Source organism: Lissotriton helveticus, chromosome 5_1, assembly GCF_964261635.1.
Source record: "Lissotriton helveticus chromosome 5_1, aLisHel1.1, whole genome shotgun sequence".
In the NCBI taxonomy this organism is placed as follows: Eukaryota; Metazoa; Chordata; class Amphibia; order Caudata; family Salamandridae; genus Lissotriton; species Lissotriton helveticus.
In genome coordinates this window covers 349,919,902-349,943,882 of record NC_136065.1, presented here as the reverse complement: position 1 = coordinate 349,943,882, position 23,981 = coordinate 349,919,902, and the positions used below count along the sequence as shown (strand labels likewise).

At 49.2% G+C, this 23,981-nt stretch overlaps 1 protein-coding gene across 2 annotated transcripts in view; it reads right to left on the bottom strand.

The window, feature by feature from the left end:
* The window catches only part of LOC144754541 (glutamate receptor U1-like), a 241,266-nt gene that overhangs the window by 121,722 nt on the left and 95,563 nt on the right, over window positions 1-23,981 (bottom strand). The gene's annotated exons all lie outside the window — the stretch shown is intronic.

Genomic DNA, 23,981 nt, shown 5'->3' with positions numbered 1-23,981 from the left:
ACTACCACCTCGTAGCTGCCACCACCACAACCCACAACACTACACACCCATGAACTTACTATCATCCCTCAGGATCTCATTACCAACCCCAGATACCCTCAGTAACCACATGACATTACAACCTACTTAACTATTCAACACCTCATCACTCCACTTGTCCCCACATCTCCCATCTTGAAATCTTTTGCAGCCCATTTCCATTCCCTTGGCAGGCTGCTCTCTTGGCTTGGGAGGATAACTTGAGATAGGGTATGTTCTGCCAAACATTTGTTGTGGTCTGAAAGCACCGAAAATGAGAGCACTTTAAGAAAAACGTATTTTCACTGGTGAAATGTATTCACATTTTGTAGCTCGATCTGTGTTATTTCTCTTTAACATGCGTAAGGGTGTTTCTTTTGGCTAATCGTTGAGTGCATGTTACTTTATGAAACACACTATTTAGGACCCAATTGGCCTCTTTATAAAGTGCCTCGGTCAGAGACATTTTAACGCCCTCTCCCTCTTCCCCAGCAGGTTTTGAAGCATCGGCGGCTCATTGGGCTTCCCCTATTTACAAAGCCACGTAAAGCCATCCTGCGTGACGTTTTATGGCCTTGTAAATATGAGCCCTTTCATGCCTTACTCTACTTGAAAGGGGCGTTCCATGGGTGTTGCTATGGTTGTCCCCACGCAACATCCATGGAACCTGACATATTCCAAGATTTACAATGTTTTGTCAAATTGGCAATGCAACAGAAGCTGAGTGGCAGAATGCAGCACACATAGAAAGAGGAAAATGCCATCAATGGTTGTTTTTTTACAATAAAGTGTCCCTTCCTGCACAAACATTCATCTCCACAATGCAGGCACCCTTGCAACGTGGCACAAGGGTGTCTACGTTGGCCAGAGTCTGCTGTTTGTGCGCCAGCAAAAGGGGGAAGGACAGGAATGCGCCGTATCTTGTAGCTACGGCACATTCCTGCCCTTTTATTTTGACGCACAGCAGGACAGCAGGAAGGCTTGCTGCGCTGCTGTGCATCAAATATAGTAAATAAGGGTCATATTCTCTCCTCCCAGGTTGTGAAGGTAAAGGGAGGAGCAATCTATAGTATCTTCTTGTGAAATCTTCCTTGTTACTGCTTGGAGTGTTCTAGCGCAAGAACCCCTCTCTTTTCACCTTAATTTTAACCTTGCCTTGAACTGTGCCCTTACCCCTCACTCTCTTGCTTCCTTCATGTTAGCTGCCTTAACTGCATTAGTTTTACTCTAATCATTTTAGCCTCGCTATTTGCTCACCTTGCTGTCCCGCTGTAAATCTTTCACGCCCCTCCTCCCCGTTCCGCCGCGGGTGTTCCCGTTTGTGCGGAGGGAGACCCGGGCCACATTGATATATGGCGGGGACGGCATCTTGGGGGTCCGGGTTAGCGGTCTAGTCGCCCGCCCCACTCGAGTGCATTAACAGACATCAAGCCCGTACGCGGCACTGTTAGTCAGAGACACGCGCTGAGAGCACCAGAGTTCTTAAGATTGCCACATCGTATTTGCTATTTGCACAGTTCTCTTGTATTTTTAAAAGTTTTACGTACCTGCCTTAACTGCATTAGTTTTACTCTAATCATTTTAGCCTCGCTATTTGCTCACCTTGCTATCCCGCTGTAAATCTTCCACGCCCCTCCTCCCCGTTCCGCTGCGGGTGCTCCCGTTTGTGCGGAGGGAGACCCGGGCCACATTGATAGTTGGCGGGGACGCCATCTTGGGGGTCAGGGTTAACGGTCTAGTCGCCCGTCCCACTCGAGTGCATAAAAAGACATCAAGCCCGGACGCGGCACTGTTAGTCAGAGGCACGCGCTGAGGGCACCAGAGTTCTTAAGATTGCCACACCGTATTTGCTATTTGCACAGTCCTCTTGTATTTTTAAAAGTTTTACGTACCTGCCTTAACTGCATTAGTTTTACTCTAATCATTTTAGCCTCGCTATTTGCTCACCTTGCTGTCCCGCTGTAAATCTTTCACACCCCTCCTCCCCGTTCCGCCGCGGGTGTTCCCGTTTGTGCGGAGGGAGATCCGGGCCACATTGATAGTTGGCGGGGACGCCATCTTGGGGATCAGGGTTAGCGGTCTAGTCGCCCGCCCCCACTCGAGTGCATTAAAAGACATCAAGCCCGGACGCGGCACTGTTAGTCAGAGGCATGCGCTGAGGGCAGCAGAGTTCTTAAGATTGTCACATCGTATTTGCTATTTGCATAGTCCTCTTGTATTTTTAAAAGTTTTACGTACCTGCCTTAAGTGCATTAGTTTTACTCTAATCATTTTAGCCTCGCTATTTGCTCACCTTGCTGTCCCGCTGTAAATCTTTCACGCCCTTCCTCCCCGTTCTGCCGCGGGTGGTCCCGTTTGTGCGGAGGGAGATCCGGCCCACATTGATAGTTGGCGGGGACGCCATCTTGGGGGTCAGGGTTAGCGGTCTAGTCGCCCGCCCCACTCGAGTGCATAAAAAGCAATGCCTATCCGGAAGCGCAGCGGGCGCGCTGCGGGCGCACCGAAGGAGCGCCAAAGGAAAGCCCATCTGCGCACGTCCGCGGCCGGCCGGGGCCAGGGGCCACAGACCCTGGTCCCCGAGCCGTCCAGTGGCTTTGTTATAGCCCAGAGGCACTTCGTCACCTGAACTCCTCAAAGGTGGATGCATGTAAACACACCATTGCACCGTACAGCCTTCGTCCACTATTCCCACATTGTGGCCTCAAGTTAGGATACAATGCGCCTCCCGCTAATAAATTGAATTCTAAACTGTTTTTAATAAACTGCAGATCTTTGCCCTGCCATGCTACCGAAATCTCTATTCTTCTTGAAGAAGATGCGCCGGAGGCGATCTTTCTCACAGAAACATGGCTTTCCCCTAACTCATATCCTGACCTCGTCCAAACCTTGCCCCCGGGCTATGCCATCACACGGATGGACCGCCCTGTAGGCAGATGTGGCGGAATCGCTATCATCTATAAAAAGAAACTGACCTGCAGAATCCTGGGTAGCCCTGCTATAGACTGTGAGAATGTCATATTGACCATTGAATTCAGCCCTGTCCTTACGTTCACAGGCATGTTATCTATAGACCCCCTGGGCCTTCCCTGAACTTCTGCAAATCTCTTCCAGACTCGGTAGCTAACCTAGCCAGCTCATCCGCTAACTTCTCTATACTTGGGGACTTCAATCTCCATTTTGACGACATCTTATGCACCTCGGCGGCAGAACTAATTAAAGATCTTGTGGTCTTCCAACTGTCGCATAAAGTCTCTAAACCCACTCATATAAAAGGCCATTCTTTGGACACCATTTTTTCAAACCTTGATACTTTGTTCGGGGAAAACCCAATACCGGTTCCCTGGTCTGATCACTTTATTATTCCATTTACATGGTCCCCACCAGGCAAAATTACGGAAATAGCCCCCATTCCCGTAAAAGCCAGGCCCTGGTCCAATCTGTCATTAGAACAATGGGCCATTAATTTAAAAGCCTCCAAGCCAGCCCCCTCGGCAGATATAGTGACAGCCAACCATAATTTTAACCGCTGGATCACAGGCTCTCTGGATTCCCTCATTCCTGAAAGAAACCTTAAAATCAAGGCCAAGAACCAAAAGAAAACGTGGTATACGGATGCTCTCCGAGTCCTAAAACAGAATTGTAAAAAAACTGAGAGAGCGTGGAGGAAATTTTTTTCTTCAAATTCAAAAGAGAAATATAGGAAAAATATTAACCTTTACAAAGCCAATATTAGAACCGCACAGGCCAGCTATTACGAGGGAAAAATTCTTGCAGCAGCCAACTCAACACGAGAGATCTTTAAGGTTGTAAAAACCCTCTCAAAGCTTCCCCCTAATCCCGCCTATTCCGACATTTTAGGTTCCCAATGTGACAACCTTGCCGAATTCTTTGTCACCAAAATCAACTCTATTTTCTCTTCCTTTCCCCCGGTAGATAAAAACTCCCCACTCACTTACCCTGTCAACGGGCAGCCTAGCCTTAATCTCTTTCCACCTGTAGATATGCCAGAACTTGAAAAATTGTTCCTCAAAGTTAAAAGCGGCTCTCCCAAAGATCCCGCACCCTTACATAGGCTCACACAGGTAGCAGAAGTAGTCCTTCCGGTTATTCTAGATCTAGTCAACACCTCACTCGCGTCAGGAATAGTCCCTCCTGCCTGGAAGGAAGCTATGGTGAAGGCTTTGTTGAAAAAACCCACCCTGGACCCATCTGTGTTAGGAAACTACCGGCCCATTTCCCTCCTGCCCGGGATTAGCAAAATTACGGAAAAATATGTCAACACGATTCTGTCCTCCTTCTTAGAGACCAACAATCTCCTCCACCACTCTCAGACGGGTTTCCGCCCGCATCAGGGAACAGAAACTGCCCTGATCTCGGTAGTAGAGCATACCTGAAAGATAATTGATTCAGGCGGTACAGCGGTAGTCCTGCTTCTTGACCTTAGCGCGGCGTTCGATACCGTCAACCACCATATCCTAACCCAAAGGTTGAATAGCATAGGTATCTGCGGCGCTGCTCTGGCCTGGTTCCAGTCGTTTCTAGAAAAAAGATCATTTCAAGTGTTCCACAACAAATCATCCTCCAATAAAACCCCTGTCCAATGTGGAGTACCCCAGGGCTCTTCCTTAAGCCCTACCCTTTTTAATATTTATACCCATACCCTTGCCGAAACAGTTCTCCCCTTTGGAATCCATATTGTCACATACGCTGATGACACCCAGCTTATGATTGGATTCAACAATAAGGACAGTAACCCCCCCCAGCCTTAATTCCTGCCTTCAAGAAATAACCACCTGGATGAGGGACTCCTTCCTGAAATTAAATGGAGACAAAAGTGAAATTATGGTCTTGGGAAATCGTTCCCCACTTGATATAAGAGAAATCTGGCCCGCTGTCCTGGGTCCGGCCCCCAGCCCCAAAACCCAAGTCAAGAGTTTGTGTGTCTGGCTGGACCAGGACTTATCCTTTACACCCCAAGCGCGGAAGACGGCCGCCACCTGCTATGGTCTCCTCCAAATCTCTCGCAAAATTCTCCCACTTCTGCCATTCAGGGCAAGGAAGACCATGGTACAGGCCCTTGTCTTGTCCAGCTTGGACTACGCAAACACGCTCTATCTGGGTACCCCTACGGCTACTATCCCGAGGCTCCAGACCATCCAGAATCGGGCTGCGAGATTACTGCTTGATATACCTAAGATGCATTCCGCAAGACCAGCACTGAAATCCCTCCACTTGCTCCCTGTCGAGGAAAGAATCAAATTTAAATCACTCTGCATTGCTCATGAATCATTTTACAACCTAGGTCCCCCCATCCTTAGAAACGTCATCCAGCACTACCAGCCCAACCGAGCCCTCCGATCCAAATCCCTTAATATGGCATCCATTCCCAAAGTTAAAAAAAACAGAAGTGGTGGTCGTCAATTTTCCTTGCTCACCGCTAAACTCTGGAACTCCCTCCCGTCCTATCTTCACGCCAAACCCAACCATTTCTCCTTTCGCAGATCCCTCAAAACTCTGCTGTTCCCTTGACGTGTTCTGATCATCTGCCTCTCAGCGGCGGCTCCTCTATATGGGCGTCGGGGCTCCGCCCTCTTAATGTTCCACCGATTCACAAATTTAAAAATGTCAACATTTTACAAAAAATATTATCAATAATAAAAGAAACAATTTCACCCGCTGGAGGAGAACTGCCCTTGACCTCAGTCACGCTTTCTTTTCTGTGAATACTGGGCTGTTATGCATGAATGTGCGCGTGCAGTAATTAAGCATTTGCCGGTCGACGCTTCACGCAGCCCTTACGCCTGTGATGTCATCAGCCCGGCAGAGCTATTGCCTCGTGGGCTGAACTCCACCCCCTGAGGCTTTTGCAATAAAGTTAGCCCCGGGCGTCTCGGCCAGAAGCCCTGCAGCGCCAGGGGTTTTCTGTCAATCAGGGGCCGGAATTTCATCCACCATTCATGATGCGACCCCGGCCGGCCGGTGGTTCTAGTCCGAGCTGTAACCTTGAGGAAAGTCGCGCCGGCCTCACCAAATTTCTCTACTGGTCTCGCCTCGCTGCTAGGAAGTAAGTGCCAAGTAACTGAGTTTCGCGGACTTTTAGTATCAGTTGCTGCTTGTTAAGGAATGCATTCATTTGCGCCTGTTACCAAAGTTCAGCAGATGATTAGCGAGTGCCCGCTGGCGGCACGGTGCATGGCTGCAGGCCAGACGGCCACGGGCACCACTGTTGTGTAGATATAACAATTAAACGCCTGCGCACACTGTGGAAAATTAGCTGCAGAAACATATTTTTTCGTCAGAAATGTAAAAAGAGAAAATGATTTCATAATCCTTAGTTTTTGGTAACAAAAAAAGTTGTGTAAAACTCCAGCAACATCCGGGACCCACGATGCACAGTGTAACGCTTCTGTGGAGTTTACGCGCGCTGTGATTACTGCTTCCTTTTCAGAGGATCACAATCTTGAGCTCTTGAGGGTGACCCTGGCACTAGCCCTGGGAGGGGGAAACATCATTTACCACGAAGGCATTACCACTACTAACATTTACCACGTGACACTTACCACGCAGGGTGCCTTCCACGCAGGGTGCCTTCCACGACGTCTTTACCACGGGCTGGGGGGGAGATGTGGTATTCCTTCGAGTCGTTCTGCGTGGGCTTGGGGGGCAGAGGGGGGCTGGGGGGGGTCTCCCCCCCCAAAAATAACAAGCGGTGGGCAGAGGGGGCCTGGGGGGGGTCTCCCCCCCAAAAAATAACAAGCAGTTTACTTTAAAAAAAAAAACGAACATAATTTTAAAAGAAAAAGGAAAGAGCCTCCCCCAAAGACGTGCCGTGTACGTCAAAAAAACAGTCCTTTTTTTATTTTGGTATACGTGTTTTGACGCTTGTTTCAATGGAGGATGGAAGTAAGGGCTCGTAGAGAAAGACGTGCAGGTAAGACGTTTCTAGGCGTAGTAAAATCCTACGTTGTAAATACCAGCGTGGTAAAGCCACTTGCGATGTAAAATTCGCGTGGTAAAGCCATGCGTGGTAATTGAAATCGTGGTATAATCATATATTCCTGGGAGGAATCATTCTACACGATTTGCACAAACAAAGCACAGATGCAAAGCTGGGCTCAAAAACAGAAGCAAGTGTTTCCCACGGGGCAGATCCCCCAGTCTGTCTTCGATGTGTGCAGTTGCAGAGTCCAAACATTTTTTCCGGGGCATAAAAACAAGGCACAACATTGTACATAGCATTTTTTTTCAGAAAGTCGCTGGAAAAAATGTCAGCATGAACAAGTGACCTTTCTATTCTTTCGACAAATAGTAATGCGATTCAGTTAGTGATACTAGAAACGTGATGGACCGGAAGGGAGAAAAAAAAGCACCTTTTCCCCTTTATGGATCCGTGAAATCTTCTTTTTTTTTTTAAAAGATAGCAATCTTCAGCTGGCAACAATCAGCCATCCAGCGTGTGCGGCCCTGCAGCTTGTGTGATCTGGTGCAGTTACGGTTGGCCCTTAGTGTCTGGCTGACTGACTTAGCCATGAGCTGCAAAACAGGAAACTACTTCGGAGTTTTTGAAATACAGCCATCCTGAGTGCCACAGTATGAGGCATGACAATTATTTATAGCTATTTAAGTGGCCCTGATAAAATGTAGAGACTTTATTCCCTTACATGCGGTTTTTTCTTTCTGTATACTTATTTCTAAGGGGCACATTTATAAACTGTTACGTATTTAAAATGATCCAGCCTAATATTCAAGGTGCTTCTCTTTTACCTCTTGTAACTACTAGGGATAAGCATCTGCAGCAGTTCCAACCCCCGTAGGTTGTTCGGAGTCACTTGCTACACTCGCTAGCCCGTCGTGGTACAATACGACAAGCATTTAACGCCTCACCACTTTCAAATGTCACCAGCCGCCACTGCCTCTGTTTCTCATAAGCGCTGGGAGGCCTTATAAATACCACTCAATTTCAATTTCAATCCATCATTGTTCTATCACTGCTCCCCGACAGCCTGTAGAGCCACATATTTGTGAGTTGTCTTTTGATTCTTTGGCTTGCTCTTCTACCACTCTGGGTTGGACACCTGAGTGTGCACATCATTACTGATTCTATGGACTGTTTGAATCCCTCAGACCATACAACAAGGCTGGTTAACCCCTTCGACGCTGATGACGAGCTGGGCTCGTCATGAGGTAGCCTCCTGCTACGCTGATGACGAGCCCAGCTCGTCACGTAACATGCGCTTTCGCATATCTCAGCGTGCAAGCGGAATTCCGCCCGCACGCATGCGGTTAAAGAGGCTAATCGCTTGTGTTTTTCCAAAGAATTCTTAATTGTTTGCATAATTTTTCCATGATGTGCAGAGGTACACAAAAGTTATTTATCTATACCACCACTGCATATTGAGTTTCTCATACTATAGAATTCATTTAAGCAGCGGCAGCTCCTCCGCTAAGGCTGAAAAGCGTTGCCCCCACTGCTTTCCGAGCAGTTCAAGAAGGAAAAATAAAATTATAATAATGCTGCATTATTATCATTTTAGTTTTCCTACTACAGTGGCTCAGTCGGTTATGTGTGGGCGTAGGTATGCTCCGTGATGCCAGAGTACTGCAGGTGGAGGAGTGATGTCCACACTGTAAGTGCGCATCATGCTTCGGCCAGCCGTCTCGGGACGATCAAAGTCTCATGCGCACTTGGCATGTTCTTCACCCAGGCTGCATTACAGCATGAGTGGAGAACATGCTGAGGCTCCCACTGCCAGGGCCGGACTGGCTACCGGGCGTTTTGGCATGCTGCTGAGTTGATGGCTGATGTCACTGCGGTGGGGGCTAATTTCGTTGATGGAGACCTGAGTGTGCTTCGAAATAAACAAAGCAAAACACATTTCGTTCAGCACACGCAAGTCCCCATCAACAAAATCAGCCCCCAGCTCGGCAGCATGCCAAAACACCCGGTAACCAGTCCGGCCCTGCCCACTGCCTGTCTGAGCGCCGAACCACGGCGCGCAGACCAATAGAACCCTGCATTGCAGTGTTGTGATTGGCTGTGGGGAGCCCGGGTGCTTCCTGCTGCCAAACTCGAGATGAAGAGGGCAGAGGAAAGGCAGCAGCCGGCTGGAGATAAAGACGACGGAGGAGAGGTGGTGGCCGGCTGGCTGGCCGCAGCCAGGTGTTTTCTTTTTTCATCTTTTTCATTCACCGTCTCCCCGCCTCACCACTTGCGGCCAGTAGCAGGCGCTATTGCATTTTAGAGAGTATGGAAGTACTATTTCTTACATAGGGAGTGAGTTTTCAACATATAGAAATAAACTCTGCTGCAAAATTGTACATTTTAGGGCAAAAATGTATACAGTGATCCTGATCAGGCTATGTTTTGTAAACGCTGGTAATAAACTGATATTTGGAGAATAATATTCCAACAAGTGAACAATTTTGATAATAACTACATTTGTTAGGATTTCTGTAATGTACCTCACAATTGATTGAGTCAGCGGTGTTATGGTTTTTGTATGACTTCTTATATTTTGATTCCAAAGTGAAAAGTTTTATTTAAAAAAAAAAAACGACATACATATAAAATGACAAATAATTGAAGAAAAAAAATGCAGCAGAAGAATCGAGATGTTAAACGTATATATAATTAATCCATACAGAGTTTTATGATTAAAGACAAACTTTTCTCCCAAATGGTGGCCTTATATTTTCTTTTCAGTTTGAATAAGAAAACAATAGCAAACAGCTGAATGCTGCGACAATCCAACAGCACCTTTACTTACTACTTGTAGGACACCCCCGCGCCGCACGGCCACCAGCTGCTGCGTGTGCCCCCGCCTGCCGATTCTGCCTGCCTCGCAGTGCCTTCCCGCCCTCGGGTCCGCCCTCAGGCCACGCCCCCCGCCTGCTGTTTCCTCCGCGTTGTGTTCCTGTGCCTGCCTGCTGTATTGTCTTTTTTCACTGTGCCCTGATTCTTTATGCATTTTTTCCCCGTGCTGCCCCTGGTTTCCCTCCCATTCTGCTGCCGTCCCCTGCACCCGCTCCCCGCTGCCGATTTCCCGCCGCCGGGGGGTGTAGCCACGCCCCCTTCCTCCCCGCTCCCGCCTCCCACTGCCCCTCCCTCCCTGCACTTGGCCATAAATGGCGACCGTGCGGCACAGGTGAGTGTGACCTACTTGTAGGACACCCCCGTGCCGCACGGCCACCAGCTGCTGCGTGTGCCCCCGCCTGCCGATTCTGCCTGCCTTGCAGTGCCTTCCCGCCCTCGGGTCCGCCCTCAGGCCACGCCCCCCGCCTGCTGTTTCCTCCGCGTTGTGTTCCTGTGCCTGCCTGCTGTATTGTCTTTTTTCACTGTGCCCTGATTCTTTTTGCATTTTTTCCCCGTGCTGCCCCTGGTTTCCCCCCCATTGTGCTGCCGTCCCCTGCACCCGCTCCCCGCTGCCGATTTCCCGCCGCCGGGGAGTGTAGCCACGCCCCCTTCCTCCCCGCTCCCGCCTCCCAGCTGCCCCTCCCTCCCTGCACTTGGCCATAAATGGCGACCCTGCAGCACAGGTGAGTGTGACCTACTTGTAGACACCCCCGCGCCGCACGGCCACCAGCTGCTGCGTGTGCCCCCGCCTGCCGATTCTGCCTGCCTCGCAGTGCCTTCCCGCCCTCGGGTCCGCCCTCAGGCCACGCCCCCCGCCTGCTGTTTCCTCCGCGTTGTGTTCCTGTGCCTGCCTGCTGTATTGTCTTTTTTCACTGTGCCCTGATTCTTTTTGCATTTTTTCCCCGTGCTGCCCCTGGTTTCCCCCCCATTGTGCTGCCGTCCCCTGCACCCGCTCCCCGCTGCCGATTTCCCGCCGCCGGGGAGTGTAGCCACGCCCCCTTCCTCCCCGCTCCCGCCTCCCAGCTGCCCCTCCCTCCCTGCACTTCGCCATAAATGGCGACCGTGCGCACGCGCAGCGGTAAAGCGCAGCAGGCGCGCCGATTGTGCGCCGAAGGCGCGCCAAAGGTAAGCCCGTCTGCGCCCGTCCGCGACCGGACCGCGGCCAGCGCCAGGACCCCTGGCTCCCGCAGACCCCAGCCCACCCGCCGGACGTACGACGCCGCCACCCTCAACGCACTCAACACCGGCCGAATCCCGGGATGCTACCGAGCCACCCCGAGACGAACCCACGGACCCTTCAGCTGTCACACCTGCAAGTTCTCCTGCAACCGGGCCTGCCCCGCTCCAGCAACCGCCAAGCCGAACACCTGCAGCAACCACCTCAAGTGCATCCTACTCAACACCCGCTCCGTCCACAGACACACCATCGAACTCTGGAACCTCCTTGACACCACGGCTCCTGACGTCGCCTTCCTCACGGAAACCTGGATGAACGACTCCTCAGCGCCCGACATCGCCATCGCCATCCCAGAGGGCTACAAGATCATCCGAAGAGACTGCGGCAACCAGACTGGAGGAGGCATCGCCATCATCTACAGGGACACCATCCGCATCACGACCAACACCGACGACACCCTGAAAACCGCCGAACACCTGCACTTCCAGATCCACACGGACCCAAAAACCACCCTCAGAGGCACCCTCATCTACCGACCCCCGGGACCACGCACACAATTCAGCGAAGACATCGCCAACTTCATCTGCCCGCATGCCCTCCCCTCCGCTGACTACATCCTCCTGGGGGACATCAACTTCCACCTGGAGAACAACAACGACCGCAACACCACCACCCTGCTTGACAACCTCGCCAACCTCGGACTTAAGCAGCTGGTGACCACCCCCACCCACCTCGCCGGACACACACTCGACGCTGTCTTCTCATCCAGCAAGGACATCATCTTCAGCCACGCCACCGGACTCCACTGGACGGACCACAGCTGCGTCCACTTCAGCTTCAGAAGGACCACGATCCACCACCACCAGCAACAGGTTGCTCGAAGAAACTGGAACAAGATCACGGCAGACCAGCTCGCCGCTTCCCTGAGCGAGCACCCTCCCGCCAGCTCAGCGAACCCCAGCCAGGCCGCCAACAACCTCACGAAGTGGATCAGCAACTGCGCAGACGACCTCGCCCCACTGAGGACCCCGCCTAGCAGACCCGGCAGCAAGAAGGCCCCATGGTTCACCGACGAACTCAAGAGCTCCAATAAGAACTGCCGAGCTCTCGAGAAAGCCTGGAGAAGGGAGCCAACACCGGACAACATGACCACCCTCAAGCTCGCCACCCGGAAGCACCATCAACTGATCCACGCCACCAAGAAAACAGCATTCAAGGACCGGCTGGACAACAACGCACACAACTGCAAGGAACTCTTCAACATCGTGAAAGAGCTCTCCAACCCCAACGCCGGAAACAACGACATCACCCCTTCGCAAGACCTCTGCAACTCCCTCGCCTCCTACTTCCACAACAAGATCGCTGACATACACAACAGCTTCAGCCCACAAACAACGCTCCCCACGACCGCACCAACGCCCCCCACCACCACCCTCAGCGCCTGGACTCAGATCAACACAGAACCATCTGCACGATGAACTCTATCCACTCCGGATCTCCGACCGACCCCTGCCCCCACCACGTCTTCAACAAGGCCGACGCTGTCATCGCACCCCACCTGCGGGACATCATCAACACCTCCTTCGACACAGCCACCTTCCCTGAGAGCTGGAAGCACGCCGAACTCAGCACTCTACTAAAGAAACCAACAGCGGACCCCACCGAACTCAAGAATTACCGCCCCATCTCGCTCCTCCCGTTCCCAGCCAAAGTCATCGAGAAGACCGTCAACAAGCAGCTGGCCGCCTTCCTCGAGACGAATGGATCCCTCGACCCCTCACAGTCTGGCTTCCGAGCCAACCACAGCACCGAGACCGCCCTCATCGCTGCCACCGATGACATCCGAGCCCTGCTGGACAACGATGAAACAGCGGCCCTCATCCTCCTAGACCTCTCCGCGGCGTTCGACACTGTTTGCCACCGCACCCTAGTGCAGCGCCTCAGCAACATCGGAATCCAGGAGAAGGCACTGGAGTGGATCATCTCCTTCCTCGCTGGAAGGACACAGAGAGTCCGCCTACCACCGTTCAGATCTGCAGCCACGGAAGTCATCTGCGGCGTTCCTCAGGGCTCCTCGCTCAGCCCCACCCTCTTCAACGTCTACATGAGCCCCCTGGCGGCCATCGCACACCAGCACAACCTCAACATCATCTCCTACGCCGACGACACCCAGCTGATCCTCTCCCTGACCAACGACCCCGCCGCCGCCAGAACCAACCTCCACGAAGGGATGAAAGACGTAGCCGAGTGGATGACGACCAGCCGCCTGAAACTGAACTCAGACAAGACGGAAGTCCTCATCCTGGGCTCCTCGCCCTCCGCCTGGGACGACTCCTGGTGGCCCCCCGCCCTGGGCACCGCACCCAAACCGACAGACCACGCACGCAACCTGGGCTTCATCCTGGACTCCTCCCTCTCCATGACCAGACAAGTCAACGCCGTCTCCGCGTCCTGTTTCAACATCCTGCGCATGCTACGGAAGATCTTCCGGTGGATCCCCACCGAGACCAGGAAGACGGTCACCCAGGCCCTCGTCACCAGCCGACTAGACTACGGCAACGCCCTCTACGCCGGAACCACCGCCAAGCTCCAGAAGAGACTCCAGCGGATCCAGAACGCCTCAGCCAGACTCATCCTCGACATCCCCCGACGCAGCCACATCTCCGGACACCTGAGAGACCTGCACTGGCTCTCCGTCAACAAGAGAATCACCTTCCGTCTCCTCACCCACGCACACAAAGCCCTACACGACCAAGGCCCGAGCTACCTCAATAACCGCCTCAACTTCTACGCTCCCAAAAGCCACCTCCGATCGACCAACCACGCCCTCGCCGCCGTCCCCCGCATCCGAAGAGCGACAACAGGAGGAAGGTCCTTCTCCTACCTGGCCGCCAAGACCTGGAACACCCTCCCTACCGACCTCCGCCTGACCCAAGATCACCTCTCCTTCAGGAAGAAGCTCAAGACCTGGCTGTTCGAGCAGTAGCGGCACCCCCCCCCCCCAACCCCCCCCCAAGCGCCTTGAGACCCTCTGGGTGAGTAGTGCGCTCTATAAATGCCTTGATTGATTGATTATAAAATGTCAAGCAACTATTATTTGTACTGAGGGTGTAGCTCTAGGAATCGGATTATTTTTTCACCAATAATGTTTCAAGTTTGAAAGATTTTATTGCTGAATGTAATCAGATCATGTCAGAAGGTTGAGTAAGGATATTGCATTTCAAAAAGAAGGTCAGAGCATCCCGGCATGCTCCGAGTGTGAGAAAAAGGGATACTAGAAGGTCAAACACTGCCCAGTCTATATGATTTAATAGAAAGAGGCGAGCACAATCTTCTTATAAATGGCCAATTAAGCATGAAAGTCAGATTTTCAGCTAATTATTCCTTACTGTTTTTACATTACTTTTCGTTTGTGAGATTACAGTGTTAATTTCCCCCTTAACCAACCTTTACTTTTGATCTATCTTCTGAATAGTGAAGCAAACACACATGCAAGAATCTCCAACCAGCTCACCAGATCAATCAGCAATCCTCCTAGCTAGGAATTTGGATAATAAAAATAGTGAACTGTCACCAAAGGAAATATTAAATAAGATTACAAACTTTAAAAAGCAGATCACAAAAGGGTTGAGAGACGTGTATGACTTCCCTTGTCAAATGATGAAATAAATGCTGAAAAGTAAATTAGAAGTGAGCATAATTCAAGTCTTAATGTCGAACAATTTGGTTATTATTATAATTTAAAATTTAAATGATAAAGATCGTCAAGCATAAAGTCCCAAGGACTTGTCGACTAGTGTCTTCATGAAAAATTTGAACAGATACGGATTAAACATCTTGAAAATAGAGTTGACTGACATTTGTGTGCATGTACCATAAAACCTGCAGTTCTTTCCCTTGGAAGCCATGAACATTATTCATCACTGCCAATAATGTTGTCAGAGGTGCGAAAGGTATCAATTTCCTGGATTCATCTACAGTGCCTGACCCAGATAGCTTTGCTATTGACATTTCAAAAAACATACAAATGTATTCTGTCAGCCCACACCCTGTTTTTAAAATCAGTATAGGCCAGTTTTGAGGTGCCTTCGTCATTGAAATGTTTAAAAGACTGCTAGAGCAACCCTTAGACCCATGGGAACCAGGGTATCTATCATACAATTATAATGCAACAATGGTTCTTCCAGGTATCATTTTTGCTAGATCATAGATATGGAGGATAAATACACTTATGCAAACAATGCCATATAGTAATGAATAAACAGAACCACCATAAAAATCATCGAGCAGTTTAATTTTGGGGGGTTATCAATCAAATTCAGTGACAAACAAGACCCTCAAAAATAAATACAACAGTTAGTGTAGTGTGACCTCAATGTGACAGCCATCACTAAATAAAAAGGTCAACAAAAAGCATGGTTACACAGGGGCTGATCTGTTACTAACAAACACCCACCTAAAACATGTTTTTGTACAATAGACAATGATTTGTTTACTGGTTTGCTTGTTATGTGTCGATGACGTTTCAACCCTTAGAAGGGTGCAAGGGTCTCATCAGAACAATTATAATATGGGAATATCAGTAAAAATGAGTTAAGAACAATTAGAAGGTGTACCTCTGTGCTATATCTGAACACTGGGAGAACAAGAAGATTATTACCTGGAGTGTCCTACTAAATAGGGAAATGTTACCGTGAGGATTGTTCTTTACTCATTTTCACAGATGACCCCATATTATCGTTGTCCTGTTGAGACCCTTGCATCCTTTTTACGGTCGAAACGTCAACACATAGCAAGAAAAGCAGTAAAATAATCTTTGTCTATTTTACAAAAATAGTTTTAGATGGTTGTTTGTAATATACCGTACTATTGTTGATCATTTTTTTTGCAATGGGCATCACATTGAGGTAACACTACACTAATTATTGTGTTTCTTTTTGAGGTTCTTGTTTGTCCCGGAGTATGATTGATAACTGAAGAAATTTAATTTCTCAATGATTCATATGTTGTTTTTTTGTTTATTCATTACTATATGGACACTGATTGTATGAGGCTATTTGTCCATCATAGATATGATCGGGCATAAATACATGTAAGAACCATTGTTGAATTACAATTCTTCATACTTTGAAATGCATATATGCAGTTCAAATATTTTGAAGTGATGTTTGGGCTCTAGCCTCACCACCACAGGCTCATAACATTACCAGACACTACTGAAAAAATGCTGCATTCGTAAAGAGGGGAATTTAATTTATTGAGAGGACAAACCCCTAGGAACTATACATTAAACCTGAATTTTCAAAATGTCAGTAAAAATTGAATTTATTATTTCCTGTCTACTTTTAGACATAACTAGTATTCTGCTTTGGAATAGAAGATTGTTTATTTATTTATTTTGGTGTTCAAAAAAATTGAGTGATCGAAGTAAATGATTAACTCGTGATAAAGAGTATAAATAAAAGTCTGCTAAAACTCTTAACGTAATTGCATTAACACTAAGGGGCAAATTTACTAAGCTTTTGCGCTATGTTTGCATCACAAAATTGATGCAAAACAACGCAAAATCATTTTTTTTGTAATTTACTTTCCTGTGCCAAAACTGCTTCATGTTACTTTGCGCCATGGGGGCGTACCAAGGGTGGTGCATGGGTGTTCCCATGCAATCACTCAAGGTTTCTCACGTTAAACCAATTTACTAAAAACAGTAGATTGGGTTAAGCGTGAGAAATCTGCGCCCTTTTCAACAAGGCGCAAGGAAGGTGAAATGCTTTCATTTCTCCTACCTTTTTAGGTCTTCTCTGACCCAACGCATGCGCTGCTTTGGCGAGACTTTTAGTAAAGGGCTTAAAAAAATGCTACCATGGCTGGCCTACAGCTTGCGTGCATGTGCGGGGACGCGCACCGTGCTTGTTCGCGATCACTTTCTCTTTCGCGGGCCAATACTTGTCACATTCAAATAATGCTGCTTCTTTCCACAGTTTGCAACCTCAGATTGCAGGTAGCGGGAAGCTAGAGGTACCACAGCAATCAGAGGCTCATCCTGGGCGCGCCTCAGCAGAATGATACTTTGTGGAACCCTTTTCACCCTCTCACCTTGTTTACATCTCATCTCGTCCCTCTTGGTACCCTTGCATGTGCTCGCTTGGATCCTTTCTAGAACGCATCCCTTTGCCTTATCTATCACTGTTAGAATTGGGGGTTTCTAGTTGGCACAGGTAGGTACTTGTGACAAATAGGGGCCCTTGCCTCTAGTCAGGGTCAGGGGGTACACTCCTAAAATAACGCCTGTGCAGCCCCTTGGTAGCTTGGCACAAGCAGACAGGCTTATCTCAGAGGCAGTGTGTAAAGCATTTGTGAGCACATACAGTAATCCAGTGACAACACTACAGATGGACACCACACAGTTGTATATTAAAAATAAGTATTCTTTATATAGACTTATCACAAGACCACAAACAAAAAAATCCACAAGACTATACTTAAAATGGTAGTTTTAGCTTAGTTCAGTTCAATTCTTAGATGAGACACTTCAGTCAAAGTGTTGCAGCGATGGAAATGCGGCAAAGTTCCGGTGCAAAGAAAAGGAAGACGTGAAGATCTTCTAGATGCGGCACGCTTCTCCGATGATGCGAGAAGTCTCGGTTCAATGCATCAACTGCAGCCGCGACACTTTTGTTCAGCGATGCGACTGCAACAGCCTCAGCTGTGGCACTCTTCTCCAACGTTTGCGAGAAGCTTCCGCGCAATGCGACAACTACAGCAGCTCCGATGGCGGCACGCTTCTCCATGGATGCGAGGCGCTTTTCTCAATTCGGTGCGGTGCGACAGCTACAGCGGCAACATCCACGATGCAACGGCAGCAGCAGCGACGGCGCCACTCTTCTTCCTCGTTGCGAGACGCTTCTCTCGATGCGTTGCAATGTGACAGCTACAGCGGCCACATCCAAGATGCGACGGCAGCAGCAGCGACGGCGACACACTTCCTCTTCGTTGCTGGATGCTTCTCTTGATGTGGTGCAATGTGTCAGCTACAGCTCCGACTCCCTCCTTCGGAGTTGCGATGGCAGTGGCTGCGACGGCGACACGCTTCTTCCTCTTGAGTCGCGCTTCCAGCTCCTTGCGACGCACAGTTCCTCAGAAGGCTCCAAAATAGCAGCAGGCACTTCCAAATGACTCTGGGGAGCGGGGTTTGAAGTCTGTTGTCCCTGAGACTTCAGCAGGAGGCAAGCTTTGTTCCAAGCCCTTGGAGATCTTTCACAAGTTGAAAATAAAGCACACAAAGTTCTTAATCCTTTCTTTGGCAGTCAGGCAACCACTGCAGGCCAATCCCCCAAGCAGCACATCAGCTTAGGGATAGTCTCTCCTCAGTTTCTTCAGGTTCCTCTCCTCAGCAAAGGTTTCTTCTTGTAGTCCAAAAGTGATCTAATTTCTTGGGATCAGGGTCCCAATATTTGTACCCCAAAATCCTTTGTCCTCTGAGGGCAGAGGGGCCTTTGCCCAGTCCAAACCAGTTCTGGAGCACTCTGTTTACATGACTCCTTCTTTCTTTTCACAGTGCAGGGCCGAAACATCAGACGCCCCACAGGAGGTGGAGCCAGCATTGTGGAGGGAAAGCACAGACTGGAACACTTTGTTGACATGATTCCTTCTCTCCTTTCACAGTGCAGGGCAGAGACATCAGAGGGGGTGGAGGCAGCACTGTGGGGGACAGGTACAGTCCTATTCAGGTCCCAGGTGCAACTCCTCCCTCCCATCTAGATGCAGATCTCTCTATTCACCACTGGGCTGACTCATTTTGTCTCCTGGAATCCCCCAGCCCTGTCACTCAAACTCCAGACAAGGAATACACAACCTAGCAGAGGCAGGCCTGGATGGTTAAACAAGAAAATACCTACTTTCTAAAGTGGTATTTTCAAACACAGAATGTTAAAACCAACTTCACTAAAATATGTATTTTATCATTCTGAGTTCAGGCACACTAAACTCGAATTTCTACCATGTTCCCTGAGTCAGTTAGGATTATAAAATGTAATAATCTAACTGCCCATTCTGGCCTATGGAGAACAAGTAGCCTTGCAATAGTAAAAAACGAAAATGGCTGTAATTCACTATTAATACATGCCACACACACCAGGGCATGTCCTACCTTATACTTACAATGTACCCCGCACTTGGGCCTACAATAGGGGGTCTGATATGAAGTAAAGGGAAGGTTTAGGGACTGGCAAGTCGGTGCATTTTTACAGGCTGCTTCTGTGGGTGGCACAACTCGTGCTGCAAGCCCACTAGCAGCATTTGGTTCGGAAGCCCTGGGCACACTCTGTGCACTGTACTAGGGTCGTCTGATAAGTAAACCAAACCAGCCAATCATGGAATCACTAATCCATACAACAATTTACAATAGGGAGAGCATATGCACTTTAGCACTGATCAGCAGTGGTAAAGTGCCCAGAGTCATAAAACCAACGAACACAGGTCAGACAAAATACAGGAGGAAGGTAAAAAGTTTGGGGATGACCCTGCAAAATGGGCCAAGTCTAACACAACCCCCTTAAAGCCAAAATCCAGGGGAGACCAATCACTACCTTGATGGGCTTCTCTGCTTTGGGCGATAGAACATGAACCTGGCCCGCAACAGCAGGGGCATATTCCAGTTCTACGCCAATCTGAACTCATTTCACTTCCTCTGTCCATACTCTCAGGGTCCTCCAAGCTGACCCATGGGGAACCCTTCTCCTCACCTGCGGACACCATCTGTGCAGCACCTAACCATAGCTTGCTCACAGGTGTGTCCCAACAGACAGACAGCAAGTCACAGGGGCCACTGACAGTAGTCAGGGATGAGACCCAGGCCTTATGCCTCTCAGGGCTCTCAAACCTCTGTGGCGTGAGGGAGCGGGGGGCAGTAACCTCAGGTGCTTGGCCCCCCTTTGTCCATTCTCCCTCCTGTTAGGTCAGGTATAACATCCTGGCACTGACCGACCAGCCATAGGCCTGTACCCATTGGCTGGACCAGAGACTGGGGTGGGCTCTCCCACACCCGGTCCTCCTCCTTGAAGCTCTGTACCCTCCTACTCGGAGAGGTACCCCCTTCCAGAATTGTCAGGTTGCCTGTAACAGGTGTCCTGCACAATTTGCCCACCAGTTCAGGGGTTCTATCCTGCAACCAGGTTTGGGGGACACCCTGAACCTGGCCCTCCAACCTAGGGTCTAAACCCTCCAGTTGAACCTGGGTCAGAGGCAAGGACTCCATCCCTCTGCACCCCCTACCAGAGCACTGCACCCTCCCAACTGAAGTGGTACCCCTGAAAGCTACCTCGGTCAGGACACTGATTACAGTTGCCCTTCCTCCAGGTCAGACAACACCTGTGTGTGCAATTTTAGATTCCGATTGAATTTCCAGATTCATGCCCTTATATAGGTACAAATCGTGTTGGCTTTATATAGGCATAGAAATCCAGTCCTTATTTAGGCATAGCCCATGCAGCCCAAATACAGGCATGGCTACTTCCATCCATTCATCTACGTCACAACGATTTTTCAGAAAACCAGACTCTTAAGCCGTTAGGGACCTCCCCTTGCTTGAATATTGATTTCTCCAAGAAACTCATTATTATGCATGAACATCTATTCCTTAGGGGTTCATTCATGACGTTCATATGCCCGACTTTACGTCAAAGCTGGCATTCCTAAACACCTTCAAGGTATAAATATACCTTCACTTGCTATGGCAAGGCACCGTGTGGTTCGGTGCAGTTGGACTACCTACTTGCACGACGCAGCTTGCTACAGCAAGTGCCAAAGAAAGCCAACTCTCCAGCTGACGCACTGATCAGAAGCTGTCCTCCTCTGCCGAGAAATCCAGCTCCAGTGTTTCTGACTGCCCTTGCGGGGTATTGGGAAATCAAGTCTGTGAAGGAGATACCAACCTCTCTCAATCTAAGGTATGGAGCTATTTAGAACCTAAAGAAACCTTTGGCAATTCTTGACAAAACTAAACCTATGCTAAAGACCACACTTCTTCCCTCGTACTAGACCTAGGTTAGGTACATTGGGGTAGGCGTATTTTAGAAGCACCAGTTGAGTATTTTAGCCTGTGTTATTTATGAATGTATTTTTATATATCATAGCACCAGACAATGCTATTACATTCTGTCTAACGATTGTAGCAGATCATCTCTCTTGCATGAGAAAGAAGACTGTTCAATAAACCCCTTTTATTGAAACGCCTGTCTATCTATTTTCTCTGGAACTCTGTAGAAATGAAGCATGCACGATTGACCTAGTAAAATAGTCATCTATTGTTTCCACGACTCTGAAGATATGTTTGATTCTTGGGAAACAAAGTTGTCATGTTTATGCGGTTTTCAGAAACTAATCCCTTCTTGTGTATTCAAGAAAGTTTCTAGTGACCTCTGAGCTAGCTGGCACTCACAATTAAGTTTAGTATACTCTATAGAGGCATACTGACCTCAGTCCTACGTCATATCTATAGGGTATATTATTCCAATGCGCAGAGCCTATTGGGAATATAGGAACTACACCACACCTGAACCTGGCTTCCCAACCCAGGGACCAAACCCTGTGGTGGAACACTTGCCTGGCAACCCAGGACTTCCTTGGGAGCACATATGCTCCAACCGAGGGTGACACATAACTCATGTGTCATGTGACAGTCTGCCTAGCGCAGATCTCCCGACCCCTGTCCAACTGACAGTGTGCGAAGATCCCCCAGGACAGAAGTGGTGTCACAATGGTCATTCACTGGTGACGCAGCCTTTCTGGCTGGCCCCTGATCCACTGGTTCCTCCACTGGGGACTCTTTCCCCCTCTCACCCCTCAGTCTGGACCTCTATACCCTCCCAACTGAAGCGGCACTGCCAGACACTAGAACTGATGGAGGACTGCTTACAGACACTCCCAGTTCACCAGATACTAGGGGATCCCCCTCAACGGGCGGCCCATCAGGACAGCCTAGACTCCCCACCTGGTATTCCCCTAAAGAACCACCCAGGCCTTGAGACTGGGTTTCAGGCACCTTGGGACACGCAGCCCCACACTCACTCCTTCTCCACTGAGACAGGACGTGAGTCCCTACACCCTACCCACTACACTGTGACTTAGTTGGGCTACACTGACATTGAACCACTTCCACCACTCTGGATTGGAAGATACTTGAGCTACTTCCCACAGGGTCACTCCCTAATGCCACTCCAGACCCTCTGGAATCCACCAAACGGTCTGCCTCCAATATGAGCTCACTGGGGTCAGAGAACTCACTCTCTAACAGGTGTTGGCATAGCTCTGGAAAACAGGGACTTAAAATATGCTCTCCCACAATTGGATCACACAGCCCCCTACAGGGGTTAACCAAACTATCCTTCACCTCACCATCCAGTGCCTCGCACACATACTCCACACTACTCTCCTGAGATTGGCAAGACAGTACCTGACTGTCTCTGTCATTCAACCCACACTCTCCTGGGCAGTCTTCACACTCACATACCAGGACTTCAACCTTGGGGGAATACCTCTCCCTACACCTCTCATCTAGAGTCAGTAGAGTTTCCCTCCCACTACTAGGACCATGAACCCTTGTGCCAGCTACCCAATTCTCCTCAGGGACACTGCACACTACTGGAGCTACCTCATGTCCTTGAACCTCCTGGTATATGTTAACCCCCTCCAAGTCAAGTGCCAAATCTCTAGGTGAGTATACTACTCCCTCAGCACTAGATAACTCACTTTTGCTGCCACCATCTGAGCTGGACTCCACCTCCATCTCAGCAAAGCTCACTTCCTGAGCTGCCCACATTTCTTCTTCTTGGGCTAAGGCCCTCTGAGCCTCCTCAATCTCCCTCAGCTCTTCATTAATCTCTTTCAGCCTCTGCTCATGAGCCAGAAGCCAGCTACCTTTTTCTGTTTCTCCCTCACTTTTAGGGAATTCCTCCTTCTCAGACTCAACTGGTAGTGTTGCCTTCCAGCTGGGTAACGCATTCTGAAATAGGGATGACTCTAGATCCTCCCTGGACCTTCTCTTCACAGGCAGCCCCCTTTCCTTGCAAAACATACATAGCTCCTTCATTGTGTAGACAAACATGTGCCAGAGGTCGGGTTCCATTTTGCAACAACTAACCAGAGACATGGTATCAAAAATATCTCCAGGAGAGCACAAGAAGACAGAAAAATAGTATGTGGTTGCGTTTGGTCTGTACTCACTAGTAGTGTTCACCAATCACTGTACATGGTCTGCACTCACTAGTAGTGTTTACCAATCACTGTACATGAGTCACAAATGCAAGTCCAGAATCCTCACCGCTGACCACCATGTTAGAATTGGGGGTCCCTGGTTGGCGCAGGTAGGTACTTGTGACAAATAGGGACCCATGCGTCTAGTCAGGGTAAGGAGGTATACTGCTAAAATAACCCCTGCTCACCTCCTTGGTAGCTTGGCACGAGCAGACAGGCTTATCTCAGAGGCAGTGTGTTAAGCATTTGTGACCACATACAATAATCCACTGACAACACTACAGATGGACACCACACAGTTGTATATTAAAAATAAGTACTCTTTATATAGACTTATCACAAGACCACTAATGACAAAAATCCACAATACTATACTTAAAATGGTAGTTTTAGCTTAGTTCAGTTCAGTTCTTAGATGCAACACTTCAAGTCAATGTACCATGCGATGCGTGACGCTTCCACAACAAAAGTGTTGCAGCGATGGAAATGCGTCAAAGTTCCGGTGCAAAGAAATAAAGACGTGAATATCTTCCAGATGCAGCACGCTCCTCCAATGATGCGAGAAGTCTCGGTTCAATGCGTCAACTGCAGCGGCGACACCTTTGTTCAGCGATGCGACGGCAACACCCTCGGCTGCGGCACTCTTCTCCGACATTTGCAAGATGCTTCCACGCAATGCAA